The sequence below is a fragment of the Dryas octopetala genome, chromosome 9 (genome assembly GCF_963921425.1).
Source record: "Dryas octopetala chromosome 9, drDryOcto1.1, whole genome shotgun sequence".
In the NCBI taxonomy this organism is placed as follows: domain Eukaryota; kingdom Viridiplantae; phylum Streptophyta; class Magnoliopsida; order Rosales; family Rosaceae; genus Dryas; species Dryas octopetala.
This window is the reverse complement of record NC_141374.1, coordinates 2,559,015-2,571,751: the sequence shown is the minus strand read 5'-3', so window position 1 is coordinate 2,571,751 and position 12,737 is coordinate 2,559,015. Positions and strand designations below refer to the sequence as shown.

Below are 12,737 nucleotides of genomic sequence, written 5' to 3'. Positions count from 1 at the left end.
CTATGCATCACAAAGCACCCCTTCTAAACCCATCCGTGCATATTCTTCTTCTTCATCATTATCATTGTCATTAAGTCTTGAAACATCAAATGGAGTAGATGGCCCACATTCAGTCTCATCACACATCTCCAACTCTTGAAAGCCTCTTGATGGTGGTTGGATGACAACATACCAACTAGAAGTTTCTTCCACTCTAGAATAAAAAACCAGTTTAGCTTGTGATGCTAAAATGAAAGGATCCCTTTGAAATTGACTCTGTCCTTGGTGGAGGTTAACTAAAGTGAATCCATCCTCAACTTTGACACCATTCACAATGTTTGCCCAATCACACTTGAATAGTGCAAAATCAAATGCACTATATGACAGCACAATGATATTTGTCAAAACTCCATAGTAAATGACTTTCTCATTGACCATTGCATTGTCTCTTGCACTAGCTCTACAAATTGTTGTGGTTTCAAGTGATCGAAATACCATTATTTTGTGTACATGTCTCTCTATCCTTGGTACGAAATCGAAGACCATTTATAATCATCCCATGTAAGACCCCGTATTTTTCAAGGAGTTATTTCAAATATTTTGCAAATTTATTTTAAGGATTTTGGGGATTTATTTGGAAATTTAAAAGAGTTGGTTTAATTTTTAATTTTTGTTTTAAATTGGGCTTGATCCAAAGTTGACTTTTAAAACAAATGGGCTTTTGATTTTGACTTTGGGTCCGTTGGGTAGGTCTCGAACCCACGAGTTCGTAGACACGCGGCACGCGTCAATCGGAGTTACGGTTTGAAAGATACGGACATGTGAAGTGAGTGGCAAACTTGTAAATTTTACGAAAGTGGGTTTTAAATACCCAAAGGTCAGATTTCCTCTCTCTCTCTTCATTTCTGTCTTTCTCTCTCTCTCTCCCCCGCGCGTCAGTCTCTCTCGCCCCTCACCCTCGCCATTCCTGCCACCGGCGCGTGGCGGCGCGTCCGGCGGCGGCTGGGCTGGGTGTTTGGCCCATGCTGCTCGACTCCCTCTTCTCTCTCTCCCAGTGGCCTCCGTTTCTCCAGCCGATCACCCACGACGAAGACACGACGCAGAACAGCTGAGCTCCTCCTCGCCGGTGATCTCGATTTTTCGGCAACGCCGCGACTTCCCACCACTTGGATCCTCTGCCTCTCGTCTCGGCGAGCCTCCCGTACTCTTCCCTAGCTTCGACAACCTCCCACGACGGCGAATCGAAGTTCCAAGGCCGACGGCTTCTCCGGCCAGTTTCGGCCATTTCCGGCGAGAATTGGCCGTCGACCCAGGTATCGTTTTGGCTCCTCTCGACGTCTCCTTCGTGTCCATGTTTGACCCATTTGTGATTCGATTTTGATTCCCCTATTTTGCAGCCGCGGCCACTGTAGCTCCGCCTTGTGTGGCGGCGATTTTGGTGGTTTTTTCTCGGTCGTTGTGCCTCTTCGGAAACTCCTGGAGTCTTTTTAAGGTCCGTCGTTGTTTTTGGTGTGAATTTGTGTGTTGTTTGGGGTGGGGTAGTGTAACGACCCGACCCAAAATTGACTTTTAAAACTAATGAACTTTCATCTTTGACTTTGGGCACGTTGGAAAGGTCTCGAGTTCACGAGTTCGTAGACACGCGGCACGCGTCAATCGGAGTTATGGTTTGGAAGTTACGGGCATTTGAAGTAAAGGGCAAACTTGTAAATTTTACAAAAGTGGGTTTTAAAACCAAAAACCAGATTTTTATCGATTCTCTCTCCTCTCTCCCCGACCCTCTCCCTCTCCCGTGTGTCTCTCCCTCCCTCACTCTCGCCGATCTGCCACCGGCGCGTGGCGGCGCGTCCGGCGGCGGATGGGCTGGGTTTTCGGCCCACCAGCCTCGCCGTCCCTCCCCCTTCCTCCCTCTGGCCGTCGATCACCAACCTAAGCCACCATCGCAACGGATCGACGCGAAGACCGAGAGAGGCCCTCGTCGGCGATCTCCTTTTTCCGGCGACGACGGGACGCCGGACCACCTGGGTTCTCTTCCCCAGGCCCCGGCGAGTCCAGCCACGTCCTCCCCTAGCTCTGACGACCCCTCACGGTGGCAGATCGAGCAATTTCAGGCCGGCGGCTTCTCCGGCCAGTTCGAGCTTTTCCGGCGAGATTTGGCCCTCGATCCAGTTGACAAAATCGATCCTCTAGGTACGGGTAATCTTTCCCCTAAGGTGTTGATGTTAAATTTTGAGATTTTAGAAATTCGATTTTAAGGTTTAGGTCTATTTTGAATATCTTGAAATCGGACTCAAATTTGTGATGTTTACGTACAATTGAAGGTTCTATTATATAATTAGGATTGTTTGGAGTTGAATTTGGATATTTCTATGTTTGTGCCGCCGCTGCCACCGACGGCTCCGCCACTTGTGGCGGCGAGTTAGGTGGTTTTTCTTGTTAATCAGCCTTCCCAGGACTCTTAGAGGCCAACCCTAGGGTCTGTTTACGTGTTGGTGAGTATTGTGTGTAATTTGAGGCTGGGCAGCCACCGTGCGTGGTGGTTACCGCCCATTTCGGTCATTGAACGGCCAAATTGTGAAACCTGAATATTTAAATATTGGTTGTCTGGTCTTAACAGGTATACGGATTCAGGAAATATCATTCCCGATGCCGTTATGCTGCCGGATTTGGTATCCGAGCAATGCCACTGTGAAGGGTAGGATTTGAAATAGGAGAATGAATTGACGAGGATTTGAGGCGAAGGAATTAATTGGGAATTATAGCGTTGCTTAGAGGAGAGTCACCAAATTAGAGAAGGATTATTTATAGTCGAGGTTAATGATTGATGATTAGGCAGTTATTACATACAAATGATCAAACTAATTATTGAGGAAAAGTCAGTATGTTTCGAGTGACAGACAAGTGATGGTTTATAAGCGGGGATCAAATTCGGAAGGATTCGGCAGAGTTCAGAGAAATTTTGGGAAAAATGTTGTGAGTTGGAAATGCGAGTACGGATTGGATGAGCCTGCTTGTACGGAGAGACCCCTCCGTATGAGATTGTGGCTAGGATATGAGCCTGCTCGTACGGAGAGACCCTTCCGTACGAGATTGTGGCTAGGATACGAGCCTGCTCGTACGGAGAGACCCCTCCGTATGAGATTGTGGCTAGGATATGAGCCTGCTTGTACGGAGAGACCCCTCCGTATGAGATTGTGGCTAGGATATGAGCCTGCTTGTACGGAGAGACCCCTCCGTACGAGATTGTGGCTAGGATATGAGCCTGCTCGTACGGAGAGACCCCTCCGTACGAGATTGTGGCTAGGATACGAGCCTGCTCGTACGGAGAGACCCCTCCGTATGAGATTGTGGCTAGGATATGAGCCTGCTTGTACGGAGAGACCCCTCCGTATGAGATTGTGGCTAGGATATGAGCCTGCTTGTACGGAGAGACCCCTCCGTACGAGATTGTGGCTAGGATACGAGCCTGCTCGTACGGAGAGACCCCTCCGTATGAGATTGTGGCTAGGATATGAGCCTGCTTGTGCGGAGAGACCCCTCCGTACGAGATTGTGGCTAGGATACGAGCCTGCTCGTACGGAGAGACCCCTCCGTATGAGATTGTGGCTAGGATATGAGCCTGCTTGTACGGAGAGACCCCTCCGTACGAGATTGCGGCCAGGATACGAGCCTGCTTGTGCGGAGAGACCCCTCCGTACGAGATTGTGGCTAGGATACGAGCCTGCTCGTACGGAGAGACCCCTCCGTATGAGATTGTGGCTAGGATATGAGCCTGCTTGTGCGGAGAGACCCCTCCGTACGAGATTGTGGCTAGGATACGAGCCTGCTCGTACGGAGAGACCCCTCCGTATGAGATTGTGGCTAGGATATGAGCCTGCTTGTACGGAGAGACCCCTCCGTACGAGATTGCGGCCAGGATACGAGCCTGCTTGTGCGGAGAGACCCCTCCGTACGAGATTGTGGCCAGGATACGAGTCTGCTCGTTCGGAATGACCTCTATGTGCGAGATTATGGCTAGGATTTGAGCCTGCCCGAGCGCGGGATTGTGGCCAGGACATTGTCTATAGTACAGGTACGAGAATGATGTGAATTATAAGAATAAGTGTTTCGAGATATCAGTTTCCAAGGATAAATTCAGTTCAGAGCTTGATCTACGGTTAAAGGGATTTAAAAATGGTTTTTGAAAGGAGATTTTTGAAAGAAGTTTTAAAGCTGGGAGGATCTCAAAGAGCGATGTGAGTGAAACTAGATAGTCTGTTTGTTTGTTTGGTTGCTTGTCTGCAGTGTTTGCTAGGATATGGTTAAGTTTAGGCTTGAATCTTGAGGATGAGAATGTTGATAATTTGTCGAAAGATTTTGGAATATGATGAGTGGATTTGATTATCGTGAATCAGTTAGAGAAATGGTATAGGCATATAGTTGTGTTTTGAAGTTATTAATGAGGATGTGAATGATTGAGGTTAAGGTTAATAGTTGATGATTTGGCAATTGATTGGCCAGAATGGTGGAGTGATTATTATTATTATATTGTGGATCATTATCAAATATGCAATTTGAGGATAATTATTTCATCATTTCACTTATACGAGCTCTAGTGAGCTTACCGGGTTATTTCTTTGATTGACTCGGTGCACCATGGATATGGTGCAGTGTGGGTGTAGTTGTTTTGCAGGTAAAGCAGGCTGAGGAAGTAGTGGGGAGAAGACGAGGCAGTGGGACCCAGAGAAAATTTTTTAATTGTTTTTACTTAGTGGTTTGTTTAAAAGGTTTTTGACAAAATTATAATTACTTATGTTGTTGTGTATGGCTCAAAAGTAAGAGAAAGCAGATTTAACAGTTTGATGTTCAGTATTTTCATGGCTCGAGGTTTGAGGCGTTTCAGGTAGCCACCGTGTGTGGTGGCGGCCACCCGTTTCGGTCGTTCAGTGGCCCAATTGTGTTTCTGAATTGTTTTTATTGGTTGTCTGGTCTTAACAGGTACACGGGCTCGGGAAATCTCATTCCCGATGTCGTTATGCTGCCGGATTGGAGATCCGAGCAAAGGAGCCAAGAAGGGCATTTTTGTCATTTTACGTGGTTAAACAGTGAGTGAAATTAGATAATCTATTTCGTTGATTTGTGTGTTTGCGTGCTTTTGTTTGCTAGGACTTGATTTGACTAGGACTTGGTAAGTCTAGGCTTGAATCTTGAGGATGGAATTGATGAATGGATTATGCATTGGGGTTATGAGTTAGGATGTGAATGATTTGAGATTGAGGTTAATAGCTGACGCTTAGGCAATTGATTTGCCAGAATGAGGATTATTATTTATTGATGGGATTTAAGATGTGAATTCGAGGATTTATGATTTATTTTGATGCTTGGATGATTGGTGATGAAATTATTGTGTGATTGAATATATATGGTTATTATTGTGAATTATTATTAAGTATGGAAGTTGAGGATTTTATTGAGGATAAATTATTTCGTCATTTCACTCATACGAGCTCTAGTGAGCTTACCGGGTTATTTGTTTGAATGACCCGGTGTACCATGGATATGGTACAGTGTGGTTATTGGTGTTTTGCAGGTTAAGCAGGCTGAGGAGGCAGTGAGGAGAAGACGAGGCAGTGGGACTTATTTTAATTTGATTTAATTGATCTTATACAGTGAATTTTACATAAATGTTTTGAGCTCCCACTCTGATTTATTTAACGTATTTATTTATTATATTTAAGTGCATGACTCATTCTTTGAAAAGAGGTTTAAAGGACAAAGTTTCAGTGTATTTTTGGGCCCTAGGATCGGGGCGTTACATCCCATAATAAGAAATAGACTGCTGCAATGGGCCACGTGCAAGCCATCTAAGAGTTTTTGACATATTTTGGTCAATCATCTCAGCCTTAATCTGTGCAAATTAAGTTTCAGCATGAGTTAGAAATAAAAGTTTTGATCACATAATTAAATAACTAACAATATTATATATTACAAAATTCTTACAACCTTAGCATCAAACCATTCACTGAAGGACTCCATGTGTTTCTTCTCTAATAATGTTTCATTTCTTTCGAGACGTCTATCTTCTCTCTTAAGTTCCTCCTTGTGCATACTAGTATAGAAAGTATTGTGTTAGAAGATTTTTCCTAATGTCTCTTGCGAGTTTGAAAGTATAAATAACATTAATGTGAACACTTACTCTATATATGGCTGAACTTCTTCCGTATTGAACAACACATATCGATGGGCAGCTTGTAACAAATCAACTGGAAGAATGATTCGCTTCCCTTTAGACGTAGGCGCCCTTCCAACAACAAACTATTCTCAAATTCTTCATTTCGTGCAAGCCTAGAGTCTATATCATCAGCTTGTTTTATATATTTGCTACATAACAATGCACACTCTTCAACAAGGTACCGCTCAGCTATATACCCCTCAGGCCGTGCACGATTCATAACATATCCTTTTAACACTTTCATATACCTACACTAGTAGAAATAACCCCTATTATAGCATTTACTTATAGCATTTTTTTTGAACTGCTATTAAAAGTAGCTTAATTATAGCCCATTAAAAGAGAAATACTATAAACCTTTTTAGGCCCAAGGTCCTTAATTATGCGCGCGAGAGATAAACCCAAAAATTTCCTTACGTGGGTTATTTCCACTACAAGAAAAATGCCTTTTGACAACGTGCAATGTGCGTTGTTAAAGTAAATACACAACATGCACCTGCACGTGGTCGTACGACATGTCGTTAAAAAGTGAGATCCTTTAATAACGTGCACTGCACGTTGCCAAAAAAGGCGATGCACGTCATCATAATGTCTAATCATTCATTCATAGTGGATGTAAGACAACGTGCGCACGTTGTAGTCTGGTTAATCAACAACGTGCTGTGCATGTTGCAGTAATGTTTCAACAACATGCAATCGCATGTTGTTATTTATTTTTTGACAACTTTGAATTGCACGTTGTCATTCATATTATTATTTTTTAATAATTTGGCAGACCAATGTTAACCACCAATTTGACCTAATAATTAAATAACAAAATAGTTGTTCACCAATTGTTCAGAATCAAAGCAAAATCATTAATCTACCAATAATAAAATATTTTCCAGTTGAATTGATAATTAAAATAGACAAAAAGTTAGATTTTTCAATAAACATCAATTCTCCATGTCGAAACTAAACAACAAAAATCAAATTTAGGACAACTTGTATTACAAAAAGCCTCAACAATACTATAAATCTTATGAAAAGAATGATCCACTTAGCTGCCAGACTTGCAATCCTCATTCAAAACATGGTCTGAATTCAAATTCCATTGAAGTTAAAGTGCATCTCCAGTACTTTGGCTTCTTCCCTCTCCTTTCTAACAGCTTGGCTTCCAGTAAACTTCTTCTGTAAGGGAGAAAAAGTTAAACATCACAATTATTAAGCTCCATCTCAAGTATACTCAAAAGGGAGTGGACTATTTAGCAATATAATGCCTCAACTTTTTTAGAAATAGTCAGTCAAATAGCAATGATTCTTTTTTTGGTCTGATGAAAGTATGGTTAGGAAGGAGATCTTTTGTTTTTAAGATGCTACAATGTCTAGGTGTAATTTGTGCCACATAAAACTTTTTAATTGCAATGGATTTTTCCTTTTCTGGTCCATAAATGACATATGAACATGCTCTTCTCAAACAATCAAATCTAAAAACAAAAACATGCCGTGGGAAATGAGAATCACCTTTGACTTGTTAAGTTCAGGGGTACTTTTCAAAACACTCCAATTGCATGTGATTTTCTCCTCTTGTTCATCAACCTCAGCCTCACTATCTTCTCCTTCATCCTATCACAAGCAGTTTCAAATGAGATTACATACGTAACAACCATAATGGACCAGTAGTACGTTCGCTGGACAAATGCATCTAAGGCACATCAGCATCAATGTAAGAACATAAAATTATGGATCTAATGTACATGAAACAATCAAACTTACATCATTTTCGCCAATGTCAACAGCTCATGCCATAGCATCATCCATATCAGGTGTCTGCTTTTATTGCATAATATTAAGAGTTAAACCAAGAATGATTAAATTAGATGTATTGCCCAAAACACTCTATCGAATGTTCCTTTCAAGCTTGATTTTCATATGCTAACAAAAAATTACATTTTTGTCAACAAAAAATTGAGAACTATTACATACTTGCTGTTATGAAAGTTGCTGCACATAATAATCTATCCACTTAAAATTTGGATAAATTTTAATGAACAAAAAAAAGTTGACACTTTCATTTGGTTACCTCAAGCTCTTCAGTCTTCTCCTTTGACAGAATTTTCTCAAGCTCCTCCCTTGATATGATTTTTCCATGCTGATCAAAAAAGATAAGTTAGAACTTAGGCCATGAAGATAGTAAGTAAAAAATGTTGCAACAGATGTTAGAAAAAATTAGTAAGTCATATATTAATAATGATTTGACAAAAACAAAAATAAATAATGAGAGAAATCTGTTATAAAAATTCAAAAAAGTCAAATAAAAAAATCATTATCACTGTATGAGAATTGAGGACTTTAGTCTAAAGTATACTTCCACTTATGCTTTCCCAACTGAGAACAGTCCTACATTGATATTAATATTCTTTGAACATCCTAGGAGTACAGCCTAATCAAATAACATCACAGACAACAGAGTTGTTAATGTTAAATAATCAAGTCCCAAGTAAATGAGTCTACATAGTATTCAGGTAATAAGAACCATCTAAGTTCTTGTATTCTTCAATATTTAAAAAAAAAAAAATACCAATCATATGTACAGTGACTAAAACAAGGAGCCACAGAAAGTTGGATGATAACAATTCAAAATCAGTAGCCATGTGCTGAGTTTAATCTTTGAAGATTACATAGCTCAGACCAATGGAGAAGTGTATCCTAATCCCTACATTTCACATGCTAGAATTAACAAAACAACTTCTATTCCTCTCATTAATCCTCCAGCCACGAACTTTGTACCATGATCAAAGAAACGAGGACAAAACTTCACTCCCAATTCAGAAACTTGGCTTTTATTATACAAAGAAAATCATAGTAAATTCCTTAAACTACGAATCACAATGACATATAATCTAAACATAAACTCTTCAGTAATGTTCCAGAAAGGAAAAGGGAGGAGAATTTGAAAAATGCTGACCTCCTTCAGAAAAGACAACATATTTGGTGTTGGTTCATGGAATCTGGGCCTCTGTAATCGTTCACTTCATCTGGATCTTGGATATAGTTCACAGTTGGGTACATTGGATCTCCATCCCATACTACAAGTCTACAAAGGCCAATGAGAGCAGTCAATATAATAAAATGCATGTTTTTACATTTGTTGATGAAAAAACAAAAAACATCGACACATATTCAGATCTAACATATATAAGAGGGAAAAAAATGACATTAACAGAACTATGGCTTACTAGCAAGTACCAACACAAATGAAGAGAAAGAAAGCAAGAAGCATCCATATATGTACACATACACACAAGTACACACTACGGAAGGAGTAAATCTGTCTATTTATATATATAATCCTTCTTTTCTTGGAAGTGAAAGATTGATACATATATATATAGATTGATATATATATCTATACATGTATGTATATATTTGTCTATAAGAAAAAATTTATTAATAGCCTTCTAAGAGTACAAAGTTGTGGACAAGCTGTCCACTATGTACAATACAAGGACTTATAATTTCTTTCCAACCAGCCAATAAAATATACAAAAACGATAATGAAGACTTTTCAAATGCAGCCCTCCAATCTACAAGAGTAGCATAAAACAATGAATCCCAAAACTCAGGAGAAACCGATGCCCAAAGTGAAGTCCAAAATTTCACCTCTCTCTCAAAGAATCCAAAATGCACAAGAACACATCAATTATCCAATATAGTAAACTAAATTCCAAAAAATTCTCTAGAAGAACTGAACTGTTTCATAGATTGAGATGATTAAATAATGATATAAAGAATGAAAGACACATAAATAACGTACAAAATTATCAGCTTTGGAGTGAATACTTTGCTTTATTTGATCCTCCCGCATACGCATTGCTAAAGGAGCCCTAGGTAACGGATATCAGTCCCCATCATTATGCGATACTCTCAACGCAATCAAAACCCATTTGAGAAGAACCCACAAAGAAGAAGCAAAGAAAGAATCTTATTATACCTGGATGAAGCTGTAACGCCCCGAACCTCGGGCCCATAAATACACTAAAACTTTGACCTTTAAACCTCTTTTCAAAGAATGAGCCATGCACTTAATATAATAAATGAATACAGTAATTAAATCAAAGTGTGAGCCCAAAAACATGTATGTAAAAATCACTGTATAAAATCAGTTAAATCAAAACAAAGCAGGTCCCACTGCCTCAACTTCTCCTCACTGCCTCCTTAGCCTGATTAACTTGCAAAAACACAATTAAACACACTGCACCATATCCATGGTGCACCGGGTCATTCAAACAAATAACCCCTTGATAAGAAATCACAAGGCCTCAAAATACTTTTGTCAGTTATCTCAATTTACAATCCACAAAATATTCGCAATAAATCCAAGGCGTAACTAATTAATCTTCATAAGTCCGAAATTCTTCAATCACCTAATATTCCATCAATAATTATACTCTGACAAATCAATTGCCTAATCATCAACCATTAACCTCAACTTCAATTATTCACGTCCTAATTAATAACCTCAATGCATAGACACTATCATTTCCATCATCACGATTCAAGCCTAGACTTTACCAAGTCCTAGCAAACAAATGCAATACAAGCAACCAAACAACCATCTATCTAATTTCACACACTTCGTTTCTTGGAAATCCTCCAGCTTTATAACTACTTTCAAAAATCTCGTCTTTCAAAACCATTTTTAAATCCCCTCAACCGTAAATCAAACTCTGTACTGAATTTATCCTTGGAAGCTGATATCTCGAAACACTTATTCTTAAAACTCACATCATTCTCGTACCTGTATTGTAGACAATGACCTGGCCACAATCCCGCACTCGGGCAGGCTCAAATCCTAGCTATAATCTCGCACATAGAGGTCATTCTGTAAGAGCAGAACCGTATCCTGGCCACAATCTCGTACGGAGGGGTCTCTCCGCACAAGCAGGCTCGTATCCTGGCCACAATCTCGCACGGAGGGGTCTCTCCGCACAAGCAGGCTCGTATCCTGGCCACAATCTCGCACGGAGGGGTCGCTCCATACGAGCAGGCTCGTATCCTGGCCACAATCTCGTACGGAGGGGTCGCTCCATACGATCAGGCTCACATCCTGGCCACAATCTCGTGCATCTTACACAGGCAGGCTCGACCGGTCAACACGTGCATTTACACAGCAGTCTTTAAATATTCTTTTCTAAATTCTCCTTATCAAACCCACTCACTGTTTACTCCGAACTACACCGAAACCTTTCCGAGATTGATTCCTATTCACGACCCTTCACTTGTTTGTCACTCAAATCATACCAATACTTTCTCAATACTCAATTCGATCAAATCGGTATAATAATCGCCTAATCATCATTTATTTACTTCGACAATAAACATTTCTTTCCTAATTCAACAATTATCCTCAGGACAAACTCTAAAATTCCAAATTTATTTTCTTAACCTCAGATCCTCATCAATTCATTCTCATGATCCAAATCCTACCCTTAGTCTTCCTAACATAAAGCATAAATCACACAAAACAGACCATTCAATAACAGTACTCTACATTACAATCCAATAAGCATCATCACAGTTCCACTGCTCGGATACCAAATCCGGCAGCATAACGGCATCGGGAATGAGATTTCCTGAGCCCGTGTACCTGTTAGGACCAGAAACCAACTTCAATATATACAGAAATTTCACATAATTCTCTAAACAACCTCCGAGGGTCTCCTAGGAGTTCAATTTGGGCAAAAAGAGACAAATAACCGCTGACCCGCCGCCACAAGTGGCGGAGGCAGTGGTGGCAGCGGCGACAGGTCCTAAAAAAATTTGGGTTTTCAACTAAAATCAACCCCAATCAACCTAGGCACTTCAATTGGACCAAAAACAACTCAGAATTCATTCAACTATGCTTAATTCAAGGTAAACCCGAAATGGGTACAAGCCCTAAAAATTTCGATCTCCAAATTCTCAAAATTGACACACAAGAACAAGGGGGAAAGAAAGCCCATACCTAGAGGATCATTTCTCATAACTGGATCGAGGGCCAAATCTCGCCGGAAACGCCGGAATCGGCGGCGGAAGCCGCCGGCCTTGAGTGGTCGATTCGCCGTCGTGCGAACTCCGATGGACGATCGGAGGGTACCATCGTGACGGGTTCGACGAGAGGGAGCTTTCTGGGCCAGAGCTGGGTTGCGAAACCGCCGGAACCGCCGCGTCACCACCGGAGCTACAATCGGCCTAAACTGGGTTTCTGGTTTGGGGAATGCATAGGCTGAACCGATGCTAGGGAAAGGAAGAGGGAGGGACGGCGAGGAGATCTGGGCCGGTCCCGTCGTCAGCCACGGCCGGACGCGCCGCCACGCGCCGGTGACAGTGGCGGCTGCACAGTTGCAGCGAGAGAGAGGTGCGCAGGAGAGAGAGAGAGAGCACGGGGAGAGAGGAGAGAGAGAGTGTGAGAGAGAGAGATCTGCTTTTTGGGTTTTAAAACCAACTTTCATAAAGATTACAAGTTTGCCACTCGCTTCAAAAGCCCGTATCTTTCAAACCGTAGCTCCGATTGACGCGTGCCGCG

At 41.2% G+C, this 12,737-nt stretch overlaps 1 long non-coding RNA gene and 1 pseudogene across 1 annotated transcript; both read right to left on the bottom strand.

Moving 5' to 3' along the window:
• Positions 1-6,707, bottom strand: LOC147273165 (uncharacterized; annotated as a pseudogene).
• Positions 6,708-8,251: 1,544 nt separating this feature from the next.
• Positions 8,252-10,063, bottom strand: LOC147273164 (uncharacterized). The gene is made up of 3 exons (XR_015124165.1): positions 9,987-10,063; positions 9,138-9,266; positions 8,252-8,321 (listed from the first exon to the last, which is right to left on the bottom strand). It is a non-coding gene; the product is annotated as an uncharacterized LOC147273164 (long non-coding RNA).
• Positions 10,064-12,737: the final 2,674 nt, after the last annotated feature.